A 17341-nucleotide genomic window follows, 5' to 3' on the forward strand; every position below is an offset into this window, starting at 1 on the left:
GGAAACCTGGATGACCCCTATTTTGCAATTTCTTAAGGAAGGCACTTTGCCCGAAGACAAAAATGAGGCCAGGCGCCTCAGATACAGGGCTGCCCGTTATGTGATCTATGACAATGTCCTCTACAGGAGAGGCTTCAACTCCCCTCTCCTCAAGTGCATCAACGGGGAGGAGTGCAACTACATCATGCAGGAAATACACGAGGGAATTTGTGGCAATCACTCGGGGGGTGGTTCCCTCGCTCAAAAAATTGTGCATCAGGGGTATTATTGGCCCACTATCAGGCAAGATGCTAAGGATTTTGCTCGCAGCTGCAACAAGTGCCAAAAGTATGCCAACTACAGCAATCTACCAGCTACCAGGCTTACATCTCTCTCTAGCCCTTTGCCCTTTTCTATGTGGGGAATTGACTTGATCGGTGAACTACCCAAAGCCAAGGGAGGTGTTAAATATGATGTGATGGCTGTAGACTACTTCAGCAAATTGGCAGAAGCTGAGCCTCTGGCCACTATCTCTGCCAAGAAGATAAAGGATTCTGTGCACAAGTCAATTGTGTGTCGCTATGGGATCCCCTACAAGCTCATCTCGGATAATGGCAAGTAGTTTGACAGCAAGGAGTTGCGGGATTTTTGTGAGGCACTGGGCATCAAAAAAGATTTCTCGGCAGTGTGCCACCCCAAATCCAATGGCCAAACCGAGGCCATCAATAAGATCATCAAGCACACCCTCAAGGCAAAGCTAGAGGAGGCCAAAGGTGATTGGCCTGCATAGCTCCCCCAGGTGCTGTGGTCCTATAACACTACGCCCTGGAGTATGACTGGTGAGACCCCCTTTTCTCTCATATATGGCTGTGAGGCCATGGTCCCGGTTGAAGTAGGAGCTGGCTCCTTCCGCAGAGATCACTATGACCCCGAAGAAAACGAGGCTAACCACCGCCTCTACTTGGATATGATCGAGGAGGTGAGGACTAACTCCCAAATCAGGTTGGCCTCCTATCAGCAAAGGGCCGCCAAGCACTACAATGGTAAGGTGAAGAGTCGTCCTCTCCGTGTCGGTGATCTAGTCCTCAAGAGAGTCATGCCAAATACCAAGGTGGCTGCACATGGAGTCTTTGGGGCCAATTGGGAAGGACCTTACAAGGTCAAAGCAGTTATATGGGGAGGCACCTATCACTTAGTGGACATGAATGACAGGATGGTTCCCAGAGCATGGAACGCGGAACACCTCTGCAAGTACTATCAGTAGCTTCTCTGTGTTCTAGACTCAACTTGAACGTTGTTCACCTTAAGTCTAGGGGGGTAGTGGTCATATAGACGCCTCCTCTAGTACTTTTTGTTGTATCCAAGCAGTGGGGGCTTGTCCTACATATCTCTCTACGCATTTAAATTTTAGTAAGCAGTGGGGGCTTATCCCACATATCTACTTATGCATTTGAATTCAATAAACTGCAGACTTTCAAAGTGTAATATGATTCGTCTTAATCCTTTTTATCATGAGTGGAATTGTATGCATATGTTATGATAAGGGTGTTTGGCTCGTGAAAACGACCCCCCCTTGTCACCAGGCTTCGCTACGCGACCCCAACTAAGTTATAACTAGGCGAGGAGGCAACCCCCTATTAACTAGGTGTGGACACCCCCCACTAAACATAACTGAAGAGGGCCAGCTAAGTGATCCCTGCATACCTATCAGAAGATGAGGACATGTCCCCCTCATCTGTTTTCTCGAGGAGCGGGCACGACCCTTCAATTGTATAGCTACAAACAACGGGGCTCGTTATGCGACCCCAAGACACTTACATGAAATTGGAAAAAGTACCTACTATAAGTGAAGATGAAAATAAGGTACGCCCCCTCCCTGCGAGGAGGGGTCGCACTCATACATACTATGGAGCCGCGAAGCCCGGGTCGCATCACGGACCCGGGGCTCGCTATGCAACCCCCTCTTAGCGAGGAGAGGTCACCTTTAGCGTTCCACGAGGCCCCGAAGGCCGTGAATCATTACTTGGGGAAAAGTAAAGATAGTACCCGAAAATACAATGTAGCAAAAGAAAGAAAGGCATACGAAGATGGATATTAAAACAAGAAAATATTTGTGCACAAGAAGTTAGGGCTCGCCCAACAGTGACCCCAAGACAGTTGGAAAATATTCAATGACAGAAATTATCATCAAATACATCCATGGAGCAGTTAGGGTGCCCACCTCCCTTGTTCAAAGTTTCAGACTACAAAAGAAGATACGACATGAAGATCATGGTTGCAGATCCGCTGAGGGGTGCGGGTCTCCCTGAGTGCGAGCCGCTTCATCGCCATCTTCGGCTCGCTTCGCGGCCTCCCTTTCGGCTCGCTTCGAAGCATCCTCCTCCTCCATCTCGGCCTTTAGTTCGGCGGCATAACGGGCCGTGGCCTCGCCCATCTGAGACCAGTCAAAATCCGGGAACACCCTCATGAACCCTTTCATGAAGGAAATTTGTCCTGAGTACTTGGCCTCACAAAGCATGGTAGGCTGGTTTGTCCTCATGGCTGCCAGTTCCTCAGCGAGGCTCTCCCCATTTCAAACAGCCGCGGCCCTAGCTTCATCCAGCTTCTTGTTCTCCTCCTCAGCCGTCTTCAACTTCCCCCTGACCTCATCAAGATCCTTTTTGAGTTTGGAAGTAGCTTTGTCCACAGCGTCCTTCTGGGCATCCTTCAGCTGGGTGATCCTGAGAGATTGGTCGTCCACTTTCTGCTTAAGGATCTTGTTATCCTGTGCCAACTTGCCCTTGGCTGCAGCGAGCCCCTTCACCTCCCTGGCATGCTAGGCCTGGCGAATGAACGCCTCGCCGAGAAGTTTGGTAAGGATGGAGTTATTCTCCTCTAGCGGCGAGGTGGTCCAAGTCAGGACCTCAAGCTCGTTGGTCGTACTGTAGCCGTACTTGGAGAAGGTAGAGGCGACCCCGCCAGTGATGGGAGTGGCAGCTGGGGGGTCGCTTGGAGTAGAGGAAGTCATGATGGCAGGGGGGTCGCCAAGTCTAGCCTTCTTAGGATCAGGCTCGAAAGGAAGGACCCTAGATGGAGGACACCTCGCATCTGCCATAAGCCCTTTGGGGGCCGCCTTTTGCGCCCCCAGAATCGCAACATCGTCATCATCCACAGCGAAAGGGACCGGACCTCGCTGCTTCGAGGATCATGACATCTCTGCAACACAAAGGGACAACCCATTAGTCCAAAATAGAAATAAATGGATGCGAGGACAATAAGTATGAAGCATGCATATAAAAAGGGGACGCTTGAGTATGCGAGCCATGGGTTCGCTTCGCTAAATCGAGCGAACATCTGGCTCACGTCGCGACGAGGCCTACTTTCTTTCATGGGGAGTTTTCCCCTGACCTTCTCTTGTAGCGAGGCCTTAGTGACCCTGGGGGCCTTAGGGGCTTTCGGGGCCTTGGCCACAGCCTGCTTCTTCTTCGTCATCCTGTGACGGGCCTCGTCAATTGATGGGTTAAGGAATCCGTGCTTAATCAGATTTTCTCTGGACATCAGCTCCCTCACGTCCCTCTTCTCTGGGGGGAGAGAGAGGACTTGGTCTGCGACCCGCTTCTCCTCGTCCTTGAGAATAGTCCGAGTAGGGGCTACTGCGAGGACACATGACTTAAACAAATCAGCATATAGACGATAAAGAAAAGACATTACAGGCCTCGCACAAAAAGAGGGATCGCATGTATGTAACAGTAAAATACGGGTTGCTTACTAGGGTTATAATTGAAGGAGGTCTTAACCCGGGGGACGTTGTAGGCATAGAAATAGGGCTCCTTCCACAGGCCGGAGTTACTAGGAGCCCCTATGAGCAAGTTCTTCCCATAGAACTCGGGTCAAACTGAGAAATAGACGTACCTGAAATCCTTCTTTGGGGACCGCTTCAGCTGCAGGAAATACCCTAGCGTCCTCGCATCCATATTGCCAAAGCCCCCTTCCTTATAAATTATATACAAAGCTATCATTGAACGATAGCTGTTGGGATTGATTTATATCAGGGCGAGTTGATAGGCCTCACACACCTCGGCCAAGAATGGATGAAGGGGCGAGGCGACCCTGATCTTTACTAAAGTGGATGAGAGGACGAGCCGGGGCACCCTTCCCCCATTCTCCGCGAAGTTAGACCTATAGCATCTCTGATGGGGTCGTGGAAGGACAAGGCGGCCCCCCAAATTATACTGTTCGGCAAGATCCGCCAACTCCCTTTAGCTCAATGAAGTGGAGATATCCTTGCAAGCCAAGAAACAAGGCGATCTTGGCCTCGCTCACGATGAGGCGTCATCTTGAAGAGCCCCAGAATAAATAGGCCCCTCTAGTTCGGGCTGAGAGGGCGCGCTGTATGGCTCCTCTGATTCTTCAGGAATGTAGTTATAGTTGCAATAGTTGACGGCCCGGGTCACTTCCTCAAGTTCATCAGAGTTGGCCTCAGGACTCGCAAACTCGGCAAGGTAGTCGGGCTCGGGGTCCCCCTCCTGCCATTCTCTGTCCTCGGAATCAGAGGTATCCCCTTCAGCATCGACCTCATAATAGGCCCTTCCCAAGGATTCGTCGGTACTAGAATCCCGAGGGCTCGCATCGCCGATGTCAAAACCCTCGTTGTTGGGGCGTCGCCTCTTCTTTGCCCTCTCCAATGCGAGCAGTTCTCGGACCTGGGCCTCCGCCTAGTCTCAGGAAAATAAGCGAGGCGATCTCTCAAGAGCTGAGAAGTCGAATAACCCACCTTCGGGGTGTGCTGGTTCTTTTCCCTTCCAACCCTCCAGGTCCCTCAAAGAATGAAAATCCTCGGTTGACCAAGCCTTATCAAGGTATAAGTGAAGTCCGCTCGACTCGCTCTGCATCGAGGACTCCACCCGGGTCACCTCCCTAACGGCTTCCTCACTCAAGGGCTCCTCAGGTCGCGTGAGGAGTCCTCGAGGTGGTAGGAGGGTCCCTTGATGAACTGGCGGGGTCTCCCTTGTCGCGGGGCCGGCGAATAAGCGGAGAAGGGGCGGAGGACGACGCGTGGCTTGCTTCGCTCTCAGACATCTGTAAAAAGATAGTGGATAAGTGTGTGCCTTAAAGAAATAAGATGAAGGAAATAAAGCTAGTGTCCTCACATCACACCCGCTGCGGCCTTATATGCTAAGTCAAGGTCGTTATGCGACCGCTAAGCTAAAGGAGGGTCGCATAAGTAGGGGTCGCGAGGCGATGACAGAGTGGCCTATCACGAGGCAGCCTCGCATGCGAGCCGAAATGATATAAGGAACAAGAGTGAATGTTATGTGCAATGCATAAGGACGATATATATATAAAAGGAACAAATAAGAGGACTCACTCTTTAGTTCCAGAGACGAGGACGAGGAAGAGCGAGGAGTTGAAGAAGTTGATGAGGCGGGGCTACGGTTCGCGTATGTAGTAAATACCCTGATGCGAGCCAGCTTCAAATGCGAGGCGCAGCGAGGAGTTTGTGTATCGAAATTGTCGGAAAATAACAAATGATTGCAAATCATTGCCATATTTATAGACAGAGGAGAGAGAAGGACAGATGGGGCACGTGGCACACTGTCATTGGCCACCCCATCAGTTCCACCTGACAGCTGTCCGACAGTTGTAGCATGTGGGGCCTCGCGTCTAAGGGCTCGCATCACTTGGCCTCTCATCCCAAGAAGGGTCACGTCGCCATGGCTCGCTACTATCGGGGTCGCTAGAAGAGGCCTCGCATGGTCGGGTGTGGTTTGTCTCGGGTCATGCCATGGTCACTAAGGAACGGCTCGCGGAAATTGGGGTCGTTTCTCCTGGCTGCGTGCATACTCACAAACCAGAAGGCCTCGCTGGGATTCTTCCTCGCATCCCTAATCGGCATGGGCCTAGGCAGGCCTATAATCAGATATGAACCACCAAGGTGGGCCTGTCCACCTATATTTATGAAGATTTATCCAGTTCATAATAGGGAGAGGAGATTGGGCCAAAGATACTGGGCTGAACAGTCTATTTGGACCGAGTCTTTTGGGCTCATCATTCTTATAAGGTGCTTCGTCAATGAGGCCCCCTGACTGAGAATATTTACGAAAACTTAAGGAAGAGCCCTAGGGGGTCATCACCCTTAGGGGCCATCATGAAGGCATACCCATGAGCCTAGGGCCTCACTGCTTTATGGCCTCATGCCTCTCAGGGGTCATTATAATTAGAGGCCAATTGCCTGGGGGTCATCACCCTAGGGCTCACTCTCCAGCTAGGCCTGTAGGCCTCATCCTCTCAACTACAAGGTGGCCTCATCGGAGGTGTCACGTGTTTTATTCTACTAAGTCCTTTGGGCTCTCGTTATTAAGGCTACGCCTTCCACTTCGGGTTACATCACCCCGTAAGATGATGATCGGGTTCCCTCGCCCCATAGAGGATGAACGGGTTCCCTCGCCCCATGGAGGATGAACGGGCTCCCTCGCCCCATGGAGGATGAACGGGCTCCCTCGCCCCATAAAGGATGAACGGGCTCCCTCGCCCCATGGAGGATGAACGGGCTCCCTCGCCCCATAGAGGATGATTGGGCTTCCTTGCCTCATACGAGGACTTATTGGATCAATATCCATTCTCTGACCCGCTCCATGACAGCCTCTTGCCATATGGGCCTAGGCCATGCGAGTACACGCCTCTCCTGACGGCAGCCCTCAAGGTTCTACGGACCTGGGCTTTGATGGACCGGACTGACACTTAGCCCATGCTAAGAAGTTTGGCCCGCAAGAACTACGTGGTAGCTTGAACCCCTATAAATAAGGGTACGTAGGCCTCTCGTGCTCATTATCTAATTCTTGCTAAGAAACGTCTGAGAATACTTTCTCTCTTTCTCTCGAGGATCAAACACAAGATCAGCTACATCATCCATCACTTCCCGTCCCGTGTTCTTCGCTGTTTCTTCCGGAAATCACTCAGGTACCCACATCTGTTGTTAACCAATTTCTCCCGTTAACAAATGCCATCACCATCTAACTTGTTACGGAAGACCCATCTAGTTCAAATTACTGATTTTCCCTTTGGTCTTGGAACAAGGGCCCAGATTTCTTGTCTCTCAAATTGATTGAGTTCTTCTTGCATAGCAAGAACCCAATCAGGATCAGCAAGTGCTTCATCCACTTTCTTTGGTTCCAATTGTGATAGAAAACCAGAGATTAGACATTCATTTGTCGTAGCACTTCTAGTCCTTACACCAGCATCAGGATCACCAATAATAAGATCAAAGGGGATATCTCTGCTCCAAATACTTTCCCTTAGAAGATGTGTCCTTGATGATTCAGCAGTGTTGTCAATAAGCTGAAGTGTATGACTAGTTGATCCACCAGCTCCCCCTGAGTTGCTGTCAGGTTGACTTGATGATCCACCACCGGCATCAGTGGAATCTCCAGCATTATTGCCATTTCCTCCACCATTGCCTGGATCATTATCATCATTGTTGTCATCACCTGTTGCAGTCTCAGGTGGCACATCATCATCTGAATCAGAATCTGGATAGTTGTCAAACTTCAGAGACTCAGATGGATTAGCAGATTGTAAACTTGGGAGTTTGGTGTCATCAAATGTTACGTTGACACTAACTTTCACTGACAGGGTATCAATTACAAAAACTCTATAAGAAACATTTGTACAACCAACAAAGATAGCTTCAGATGCCTTTGTTTCAAACTTGTTCAAGTTCTCTTCTCCATCTTTGAGAACATAGCACTTACCTCCAAAGACATGAAGATGTTTGACATAAGGTTTCTTGTTGTTATACAGCTGAAATGGAGTTTTCATATGATCTTTATTGATCAAAGTTCTATTCTGGGTATAGCAGGCAGTAGTCACAGCTTCAGCCCAAAAGTACAGAGGAAGCTTTGCTTCAGCAATCATTGTCCATGCAGCTTCAATCAATGTACGATTCTTTCTTTCGACGACTCCATTCTGTTGAGGAGTCCTTGGTGCTGAATACTGCCGTTTAATTCCCTTTTCAGAGTAAAAGTTGACTAGAGTTTGATTCTTGAATTCCGTGCCATTATCTGACCTTATTGCTTTCACTGGCACACCCCTTATCCAATTCAACTTGCTTTATATGATCAATTACTGTCATCGGAGTTTCATCCTTAGAAGTCAGGAAGTAAACCCAAGTAAATTTCGAGAAGTCATCCACAATGACCAGGACATATCTTTCTCCATCAATTGATGTAACATTCACGGGGCCAAACAAATCCATATGCAATAGCTGCAGTGGATCTATAATGTTATTGATGGTTTTGCCCTTTTGAGATGCTCTCTTCGCTTTTCCTTTCTGAAAAGCTTCATAGAGATCATTAGTTGAGAAATCCAGGGAAGGCAAACCTCTCACCAAATCTCTCTTGACTAGAGAGCTCATGGTTTTGAAGTTGAGGTGTGAGAGCTTCTTATGCCATAACCAACTATCTTCAATAGACGCCTTAGCGTAGAAACAGTGAACTGTATTTCCTGGTCCTGAAGACAAATCAGCTACGTATATATTGCCTTTCCTTATACCACATAGTGAAGGACGTTTATCCTTGATATGTTTAATGATACATATCCCCTTTTCAAAATGAACATAATATCCCTTGTCACAAAACTGACTGACACTCAGGAGATTATGTTGAAGTCCTTCAACTATAGCAATATCCTCTATGATGATCCTTCCAACTTTGTACTTGCCATATCCAATAGTACGGCCTTCGCTATTATCAGCAAAAGTAACTGAGGGTCCAGTTGCTTCTCTTATGTCTTCTAGCAGGGATCTTGTGCCAGTCATGTGCATTGACGCTCCACTGTCAAGCACCCAAGCAACTCGAACAAATCCACTGGCACCCTGCAAAAGACAACTTGATCAAACATTCTTTGGGACCCATACTTGATTGGGTCCAGCAAACTTAAAGAACTGATTTCTATCAGGTACAACAACAGAGCCTCTTGGACTGATACTTGATTCCGATTTGACTGAACTCACTTCCTTAACAACAGCCTTGTAAACTATGGTTTTAGGCTTTGGAACATAAGTCTCCTTCCTAACACGAGAATGACTAGCAGTCTTTGATCTAGCATGCTTATTGTTAGTGTGTTGTCTAGGTGATGTGTTTTCATTTGGAGCATGCAAATTTCTAAAATAAGCAGACATTGTATTGAAAGCACAAAGCATACAGTTATCAGCACCACAACATTTATGACATGCATCAAAAATAGGAGCAACAGGAATATCAGTCAAAGTAGTAGGAACATCAATAGATTCTACTCTAACTTTGTTAACCGATTTAAAGTTCTCAGTAGAATGACATCTATTATCTCTGTTCTTACTATTCACAAAATTATTAAGCTTGTTGAATTTAGTTCTCTCAGAGTTGACACCTAAACCAGCTTTAGGCAACCTAACATCGCCTTTCACTTTGATTGGTTTCAGTAATGTCAGGATCTCATCTCTATTCTCATTACTCTCTTTCATTTTAAGGTCTTCCTGTTTGAGTTCATATTTAATGACAACAGGAGTTTCTAAAAGAGGTTCAGGTTCTGAAGATCTAAACAATGTTTGAGGGGAATCTTTTAAAACTTCTGGGCAAACAGGGATAGAGATTGGTCTTCTAGTTGTTCTCGCTCTTCCAATGTATAGAACTCTTCGTCACAACTGAAAGAAGCAGTCTGACCCATCTCAGGTACAACTAATTCCTGAGTGGTTTTAGAAGGAACAACAACATCCTTCTTTTCTTCCGGTGTAGGTGATTGATAAGTGGATTTCATATCCACTTGGAAGCCTTAGTTTTGACTTAAATCGATAAAATGGCCACAAGCTTTTGATGTTTTTGATATTTTTTTAGTGTGGTGTTATGTAGGTTTCTTGGAAGGAGGATGAAGAGGAGAATCATAGCTTTCATTGAAAAAAACGGCGAAGTAATCGGATGCCCGAGGAGAGAGTTATGGGCAAATAAGCGTTCTGCCATTGCGAGGCCCCCGCCTGAGATGTGAGGCCCCCGCCTGAGCATTCTGCCACTGTGAGGCCCCCGCCTGAGCTGTGAGGCCCCCGCCTCACGCTCTGAGCGGGATTTTTGGCCCGTTTTGACCTTTTTGATCCGTTTGAAGGCCCGTTCGTTGGGGAAGTACAAGAAAGTCTTGGGGGACTAAAAACATAACCTAGAAACATTCTAAGGAGCATGTGACGGCTACGGAGAAGATCACGATCGAATTTCATAGCTTTTTACTTTTGTAATTCTTCGAAGTAGGCGTAACTTTGGATGCTCGTTTCGGATTTGTCTCTTAACTCTTATTCTCGTACTTTGAGTTTGTTTTTCTTATTCCGTACCATGTTTACTCTTATTCCCATGATGATGAGAAGTTCGACTATGAACTAATCATTATCGTGGGATTCTAGCGGATTTATATATGGATTTCAGTAGTTGATTTGCCTTAATTATTTGTGTGATGAATGTTTGATTTCTTCGTATTGGTTGTGCTTATTCTTCTTAGATGCGTAGCGAACATCTAAGTTGTGTGTTAATCTTTATTGAAGCGACAGTGGATATATTGATTTAGAACTTGCCATGCGAACATAGGATTATGTATTCGATATACATGATTGGTGATGTGATTTTAACCATCCATCTTACATCGCCCTATGTAATCTTGATAGATAACTTGTTCTTCAACTGTTATGTTTTCAAATTCTATAGACATATAGGGTCTAAGCATAATTGGTGTCTGTTTACCTTCTATCTTAATTGTGGATGTGTAGCAGTATGGTACACGTATAACGACAGTTAGCGTGTATCAGTTTCGTGTTATCTGATTAGTTATCAACCATAACATATCGATAAGGCATAGCTCTGAATGAAATATATAATGAAGTTAGAATCCCATGTTTTATTCTCCATAGTAATTCGATTTTAATTCTCTTAGTTATAATTCGACTTAATTAGTTAATTTAGTTAAAACCAACCAAATTGTTACTTGTCTAAGCATTGAATAATAATCATACATTGGTGCATAAGTACATATTTCTGAATACACCAGTCTCTGTGGGAACGAACTGAATTTGATTCTATACTACTTGTGACCACGTACGCTTGCGTGATTTTATGCGAACAAGTTTTTGGCGCCGCTGCCGGGGACTCGGTGTTATATTTTAGTTTATGTGCTTGTCATCAGTGGTCGTTAAAGTTCACTGACTTGGATTCTTTTCTCACTTTAGTTCGTTTGTGTGTGTTTCAGGTACTTGAGTGACGTGTATGCGAACACGTTCTCAGGCTCGTAAAGAAGCATTGGTTAAGGAAGAAACAGCAGTGAGTATTACAATGGATGATCAACCACCAGCAGTTAATGATACTAAGGCTCTTAAGGCTTTCTCTCAGCCGAAAATCAATGACATTCAGTCGAGCATTGTCAGGCCAGCGATTCAGGCCAACACTTTCGAAATCAAACCTAGCACTATTCAGATGGTACAGAACTCAGTGCAGTTTGGGGGCTCTCCGACAGAGGATCCTAATATGCATATTCGAGACTTCATTGAGATCTGTGACACTTTCAAGTTCAATGGTGTTACAGAAGATGCCATTAAATTGAGGCTGTTCCCGTTTTCTCTGAGGGATAAAGCTAAAGGATGGTTGCATTCTCTTCCTGCAGGATCTATTACGACATGGGAGGATCTGGCTCAGAAGTTTCTTACTAAGTTCTTCCCTATGGCCAAAACAGCTGCAATGAGGAATGCTATCACTCAATTCTCTCAGTTATCTGGTGAAACTCTTTGTGAAGCATGGGAACGCTACAAGGAGATGCTTCGAAAGTGCCCACATCATGGGATGCCTGACTGGATGGTTATCAATTGCTTCTATAATGGCTTGGGTCCTCAAACGAGACCAATGTTAGATGCAGCATCAGATGGAGCTTTGTGGGCTAAGAACTATGATGAGGCTTATGAGTTGATCGAGATGATGGCTGCGAATGAAAATCAAAATCCTACTCAGCGTCTTCATCAGGGTAAGATAGCAGGGATTCTGGATGTTGATGCTACTTCAGCCATAGCTGCTCAGCTTAAGGCTCTTACTATGATGGTGGATTCTTTGGCAAATCTAGGAAATCAGCAGCCACCTTCAGTCTGCGAGCTCTGTGCTGGGGCACATTCTTCGGATCAGTGTGCTATATCGAGCGAATCCGCTCAGTTTGTGAGCAACTTTCAGATGTCGCAACAGCCTGCTCTGGCCACTTATCATCCCAATAATCGGAATCATCCGAATTTCAGCTGGAGCAATAATCAGAACTACATGCCACAACAGCAGCAACAGTTTCAGCAGCAAGGATCTAGACCTTTTAACCCTTCTGGTTTTCAACAACAGTTTGCACCGAGGCAGCAATTCCATCCACCCGGATTCCAGCAACAAAATCATGGGGTGGCTGGACAGTCTTCCAATGAAAGATCAGAATTGGAAGAATTAAGACTAATGGTTAAAAGCCAATCGGTGCCAATCAAGACTTTGGAGAATCAGATTGGGAAAATTGCTAATGCGTTGATTAATAGACCACAAGGAACTCTTCCTAGTGATACTGAGGCCAATCCGGGCAAGAAGGAAGTGAAGGAACAGGTACAAGCTGTCACCTTAAGGTCCGGAAAGGTTACGAAGGATAAAGAATCAGCAACAGAGCGAAACAAGGAAGAGAGTGATCAACAGGTTGAAACACCCGTGCTCTCATCTGAGTCTGATAGTGGAAAAACTGTTGTTGAAGCTGACAAGAATAAAATCAACGAGGAAGCAAGCAAGGATTCAGCCGAAAATTCTAGCCCGAAAACTGATACTGGGGTCAAGCAAGTATATCCACCTCCACCTTTCCCGAAGAGACTTCAAAAGCAAAAGCTCGACAAATAATTCGAAAAATTTCTAGAGGTCTTCAAGAAATTACAAATCAACATACCTTTTGCGGAGGCTCTAGAACAAATGCCGAGTTATGCTAAATTCATGAAAGGTATTCTATCTCGAAAACTCAAACTTGTGGAATTGGAAACTGTGGCTTTGACCGAGGAGTGTAGTGCTGTGTTGCAACAGAAATTGCCCCCGAAGCTGAAAGATCCGGGAAGCTTCACAATCCCGTGTACTATTGGGCAATTGTCATTCGACAAGTGTTTATGTGATTTGGGAGCTAGCATCAATCTGATGCCCTTGTCTATTTTCTCGCAACTTGGTCTTCCGGAGCTGAAACCTACTAATATGTCTTTGCAACTGGCTGATCGTTCGATTACATACCCAAGGGGGATAGTTGAAGATGTGTTGGTAAAGGTAGATAAGCTAATCTTCCCTGCTGATTTTGTCATTCTCGATTTTGAGGAAGATTCTCATCATCTTGGGGAGACCATTCCTTGCGACAGGGCGGACTTTGATTGATGTTCAAAAGGGTGAACTCACAATGAGAGTTCAAGATCAGATGGTCACTTTCAACGTGTTCAATTCCATTAAACTTCCATCAGATGAGGAGGAATGCTTTAAAGTGGATATGCTCGAAGCTGCAGCTCATTCGGAAATTGATAACATGCTGAAAACTGACATCTTGGAAAGGGTTATATCCGGTGACTCAGAATTCGGTGGTGAGGAGGAAGAAGAACACCTTCAATACTTTAATGCTTCTCCTTGGAGAAGAAGGATGGAACCTCCAATCGAATCTCTTGGGTTATCGGAATTGAATGATTCTCATGAACGACTGAAACCCTCTATTGTTGAAGCTCCTAAACTTGAGCTTAAGCAACTTCCCGAACACCTAAGGTATGCCTTTCTTGGTGAATCTTCTACATTACCTGTAATTATTGCATCTAACCTTTCAGGTATCGAGGAAGAAAAGCTTTTGAGAATTCTTAGGGAGTTCAAATCAGCCATTGGATGGACTATTGCAGATATCAAGGGAATCAGCCCTTCTTATTGTCAACATAAAATTCTGATCGAGGAGGGTAGTAAACCCACTGTCGAGCATCAAAGAAGACTCAATCCAATAATGAAAGAAGTGGTGAAGAAAGAGATTCTTAAGTGGCTTGATGCCGGCATTATTTATCCAATATCGGATAGTTCTTGGGTGAGCCCGGTTCAATGTGTGCCTAAGAAAGGAGGCATGACCGTGGTAGCTAATGAGAAAAATGAGCTCATTCCGACGCGAACATTCACAGGATGGAGAATATGCATGGATTATCGGAAACTCAATAAAGCCACCAGAAAAGATCACTTTCCATTGCCTTTCATTGATCAGATGCTTGATAGGTTGGCCGGTCATGAGTACTATTGTCTTCTTGATGGGTATTTAGGGTACAATCAGATTTGTATCGCACCAGAGGATCAGGAGAAGACTACTTTCACTTGCCCTTTTGGCACATTTGCTTTCCGTCGTCTTTCTTTTGGACTTTGTGGTGCACCAGCAACTTTTCAGAGATGCATGATGGCTATTTTCTCCGAGATGATTGGTACCAATGTTGAGGTGTTCATGGATGACTTTTCTGTGTTCGGTACTTCTTATGATGAATGCTTGAGCAACTTGACGATGGTGCTAAAAAGATGTGTGGAAACTAATTTCGTTCTTAATTGGGAAAAATGCCACTTCATGGTTCAAGAAGGCATAATCCTTGGGCATAAAGTTTCGAACAAGGGTCTTGAAGTGGATAAAGCTAAGGTGGAGACAACTGAAAATCTTCCTCCACCAATCTCAGTAAAGGGGATTCGGAGTTTTCTTGGTCACGCGGGGTTCTATCCACGGTTCATCAAGGACTTTTCTAAAATCACCAAACCCTTGTGCAACTTGTTAGAGAAGGATGTGCCCTTCAAATTTGATGGAGAGTGCTTGGCTGCGTTTGAAACTCTAAAGAAGAAATTAACCACAACACCTGTTATTACTGCACCTGATTGGAATGAGCCTTTCGAGATGATGTGTGATGCTAGTGACTATGCGGTGGGAGCTGTGCTTGGTCAGAGAAAGAATAACATCTTTCATGTGATTTACTATGCTAGTAAGACTCTCAATGGTGCTCAGCTGAATTACACTACCACGGAGAAGGAACTACTGGCTATTGTTTATGGATTCGAGAAATTCAGATCTTATTTGCTTGGGACAAAGGTGTTTGTTTACACTGATCATGCTGCTATTCGGTATCTGGTATCGAAGAAAGACTCGAAGCCTCGATTGATTCGATGGGTTCTCTTACTTCAGGAGTTCGAGTTAGAGATCAAGGATAGAAAGGGTACTGAAAATCAGGTGGCTGATCATCTCTCTCGATCGAAAGATCACGCGCGAGCATCCAAGGACACCACTTTAATTAATGAGTCTTTTCCGGATGAACAATTATTTGGGGTCCAAGAAGAAGAGCCATAGTTTGCGCATATAGTGAATTATTTGGTGAATAATGTCATTCCTCCCGATTTGTCTTATGCTCAAAGAAAAAAGTTTCTTCATGAGGCGAAGTGGTATCGTTGGGATGAGCCATTCTTGTTTCGACAAGGTTCAGATCAGATTATCCGAAGGTGCATTCCATACAGTGAGATTGAAGGCATCTTGCAAGCTTACCACGACTCTACTTATGGAGGACACTATGGAGGACAGAAGACAGCAGCTCGTATTTTGCAGGCGGGTTTCTTTTGGCCTACACTCTTCAAGGATGCTCATCAGTTTGTGTTGAAGTGCGATCGTTGTCAAAGGGTTGGTAATATCTCTCGAAGGGATGAAATGCCCCTCAATGTACTTCTTGAGGTTGAAATCTTCGATATGTGGGGTATAGACTTCATGGGACCCTTTATCTCGTCTTGAAATAATCTATACATTCTTCTCGCTGTGGATTACGTGTCTAAATGGGTTGAAGTCAAGGCTTTACCAACCAACACCGCTGCGGTAGTCATCAGTTTTCTTCAGAAGAACATATTCACTCGTTTTGGTACTCCTCGAGTTATAATCAGTGATGAGGGATCACACTTTTGCAATCGCAAGTTCACAGTGCTGATGGAATGGTTTGGTATAAATCATAGAGTTGCTACGGCCTATCATCCTCAAACGAATGGGCAAGATGAGGTATCTAATCGTGAAATCAAGCGAATCCTAGAGAAAGTTGTGAGCCCTTCGAGGAAAGATTGGGCGTTGAAGCTTGATGAGGCCGTTTGGGCCTATCAAACGGCGTATAAGACTCCATTGGGGATGTCTCCTTTTCAGTTGGTTCATGGAAAAGCATGTCATTTGCCCGCGGAGTTAGAGCATAAAGCATATTGGGCCTTGAAGAAGTTGAATTTTGATATGACAGCTGCTGGTGAGAAGCGTATGCTTCAATTAAATGAACTTGACGAGTTCAGGCTTCAAGCGTACGAGAACAACAAACTTTACAAGGGAAAAGTCAAGAGATGGCATGATAAGAAGTTGGTGCAAAAGGAGTTCTCCATTGGCCAACAAGTTCTACTTTATAATTCTCGTCTCCGACTCTTTCCGGGGAAGTTGAAATCTAGATGGTCTGGTCCTTTCATAATTAAAACGGTGTTTCCACATGGAGCGGTTGAAATTTTCGAGACAACACCGAATGAATCATTTAAAGTGAATGGACAAAGGTTGAAGCCTTATTTTGGAGGAACGGTGAATCGAGAGTCGGTAAGCATCGTTCCTACTATTGTGTAATTCTTCAAGCTTCACGTCGAGCTAAAGACGTTAAAAAAGCGCTTCGTGGGAGGCAACCCACGCATTTTCGAGTTTTTGAAAAACAAGAAAAAAAAGAAAAAAAAATTGTTTTTTGTACTTAGAAAATTTTTTTGGGTCTTTCCCTACTAGTGGAATGGGGCTCCCGCGCCACACGCCAGGCCGGGGCCTCAAACCACCAGTAGGTTCCCACAGGAAAAAAAAAATTAGATTTTCGCCACTGCCAGCGCCAGGAGGCCGCGCCACGCGCCTGGCGGCCGCGTGAGCGGCGCCCCCGCGCCGTGAGCCGCGCGCCGGCCTGGTGAGGGCAGTAGCTGCTCCGTTTTTTATAAAAAAAAATAAATTTGCTTTCCCCCTAGTTCTTCTACATCCCGGCAGTTTTATCACTAGTCCCCCAAATCCTTTTGCCTTTTCCTAACCTAAATCAAACCCCCAAGACCCTAAATTACATCTTCTCCCACATATACATACACACCCACTTATCAATTTCAATTCCCACCATTATATACATATACATTCACCAATACATACACTTCTAAACCCAATTCATCTCTTTTCACCACATATCTCTAACCTCTCTACCACAACACATACTTCAATTCAATGGCACCTAAGAGAGCTAGAAGAGCCGAAAGTAGTAGTGTTCAAGCGCAATCATCGGATTCTTCGGGTATGGGTGGTTCTGGGATTAACAAGTTCACAT

At 45.5% G+C, this 17341-nt stretch overlaps 1 non-coding gene across 1 annotated transcript; it reads right to left on the bottom strand.

Moving 5' to 3' along the window:
* Positions 1 to 11696: 11696 nt before the first annotated feature.
* Positions 11697 to 11803, bottom strand: LOC135150949 (small nucleolar RNA R71). Its single transcript, XR_010289409.1, has one exon. It is a non-coding gene; the product is annotated as a small nucleolar RNA R71 (small nucleolar RNA).
* Positions 11804 to 17341: the final 5538 nt, after the last annotated feature.

Source organism: Daucus carota, chromosome 2, assembly GCF_001625215.2.
Source record: "Daucus carota subsp. sativus chromosome 2, DH1 v3.0, whole genome shotgun sequence".
Classification (NCBI taxonomy): Eukaryota; Viridiplantae; Streptophyta; class Magnoliopsida; order Apiales; family Apiaceae; genus Daucus; species Daucus carota.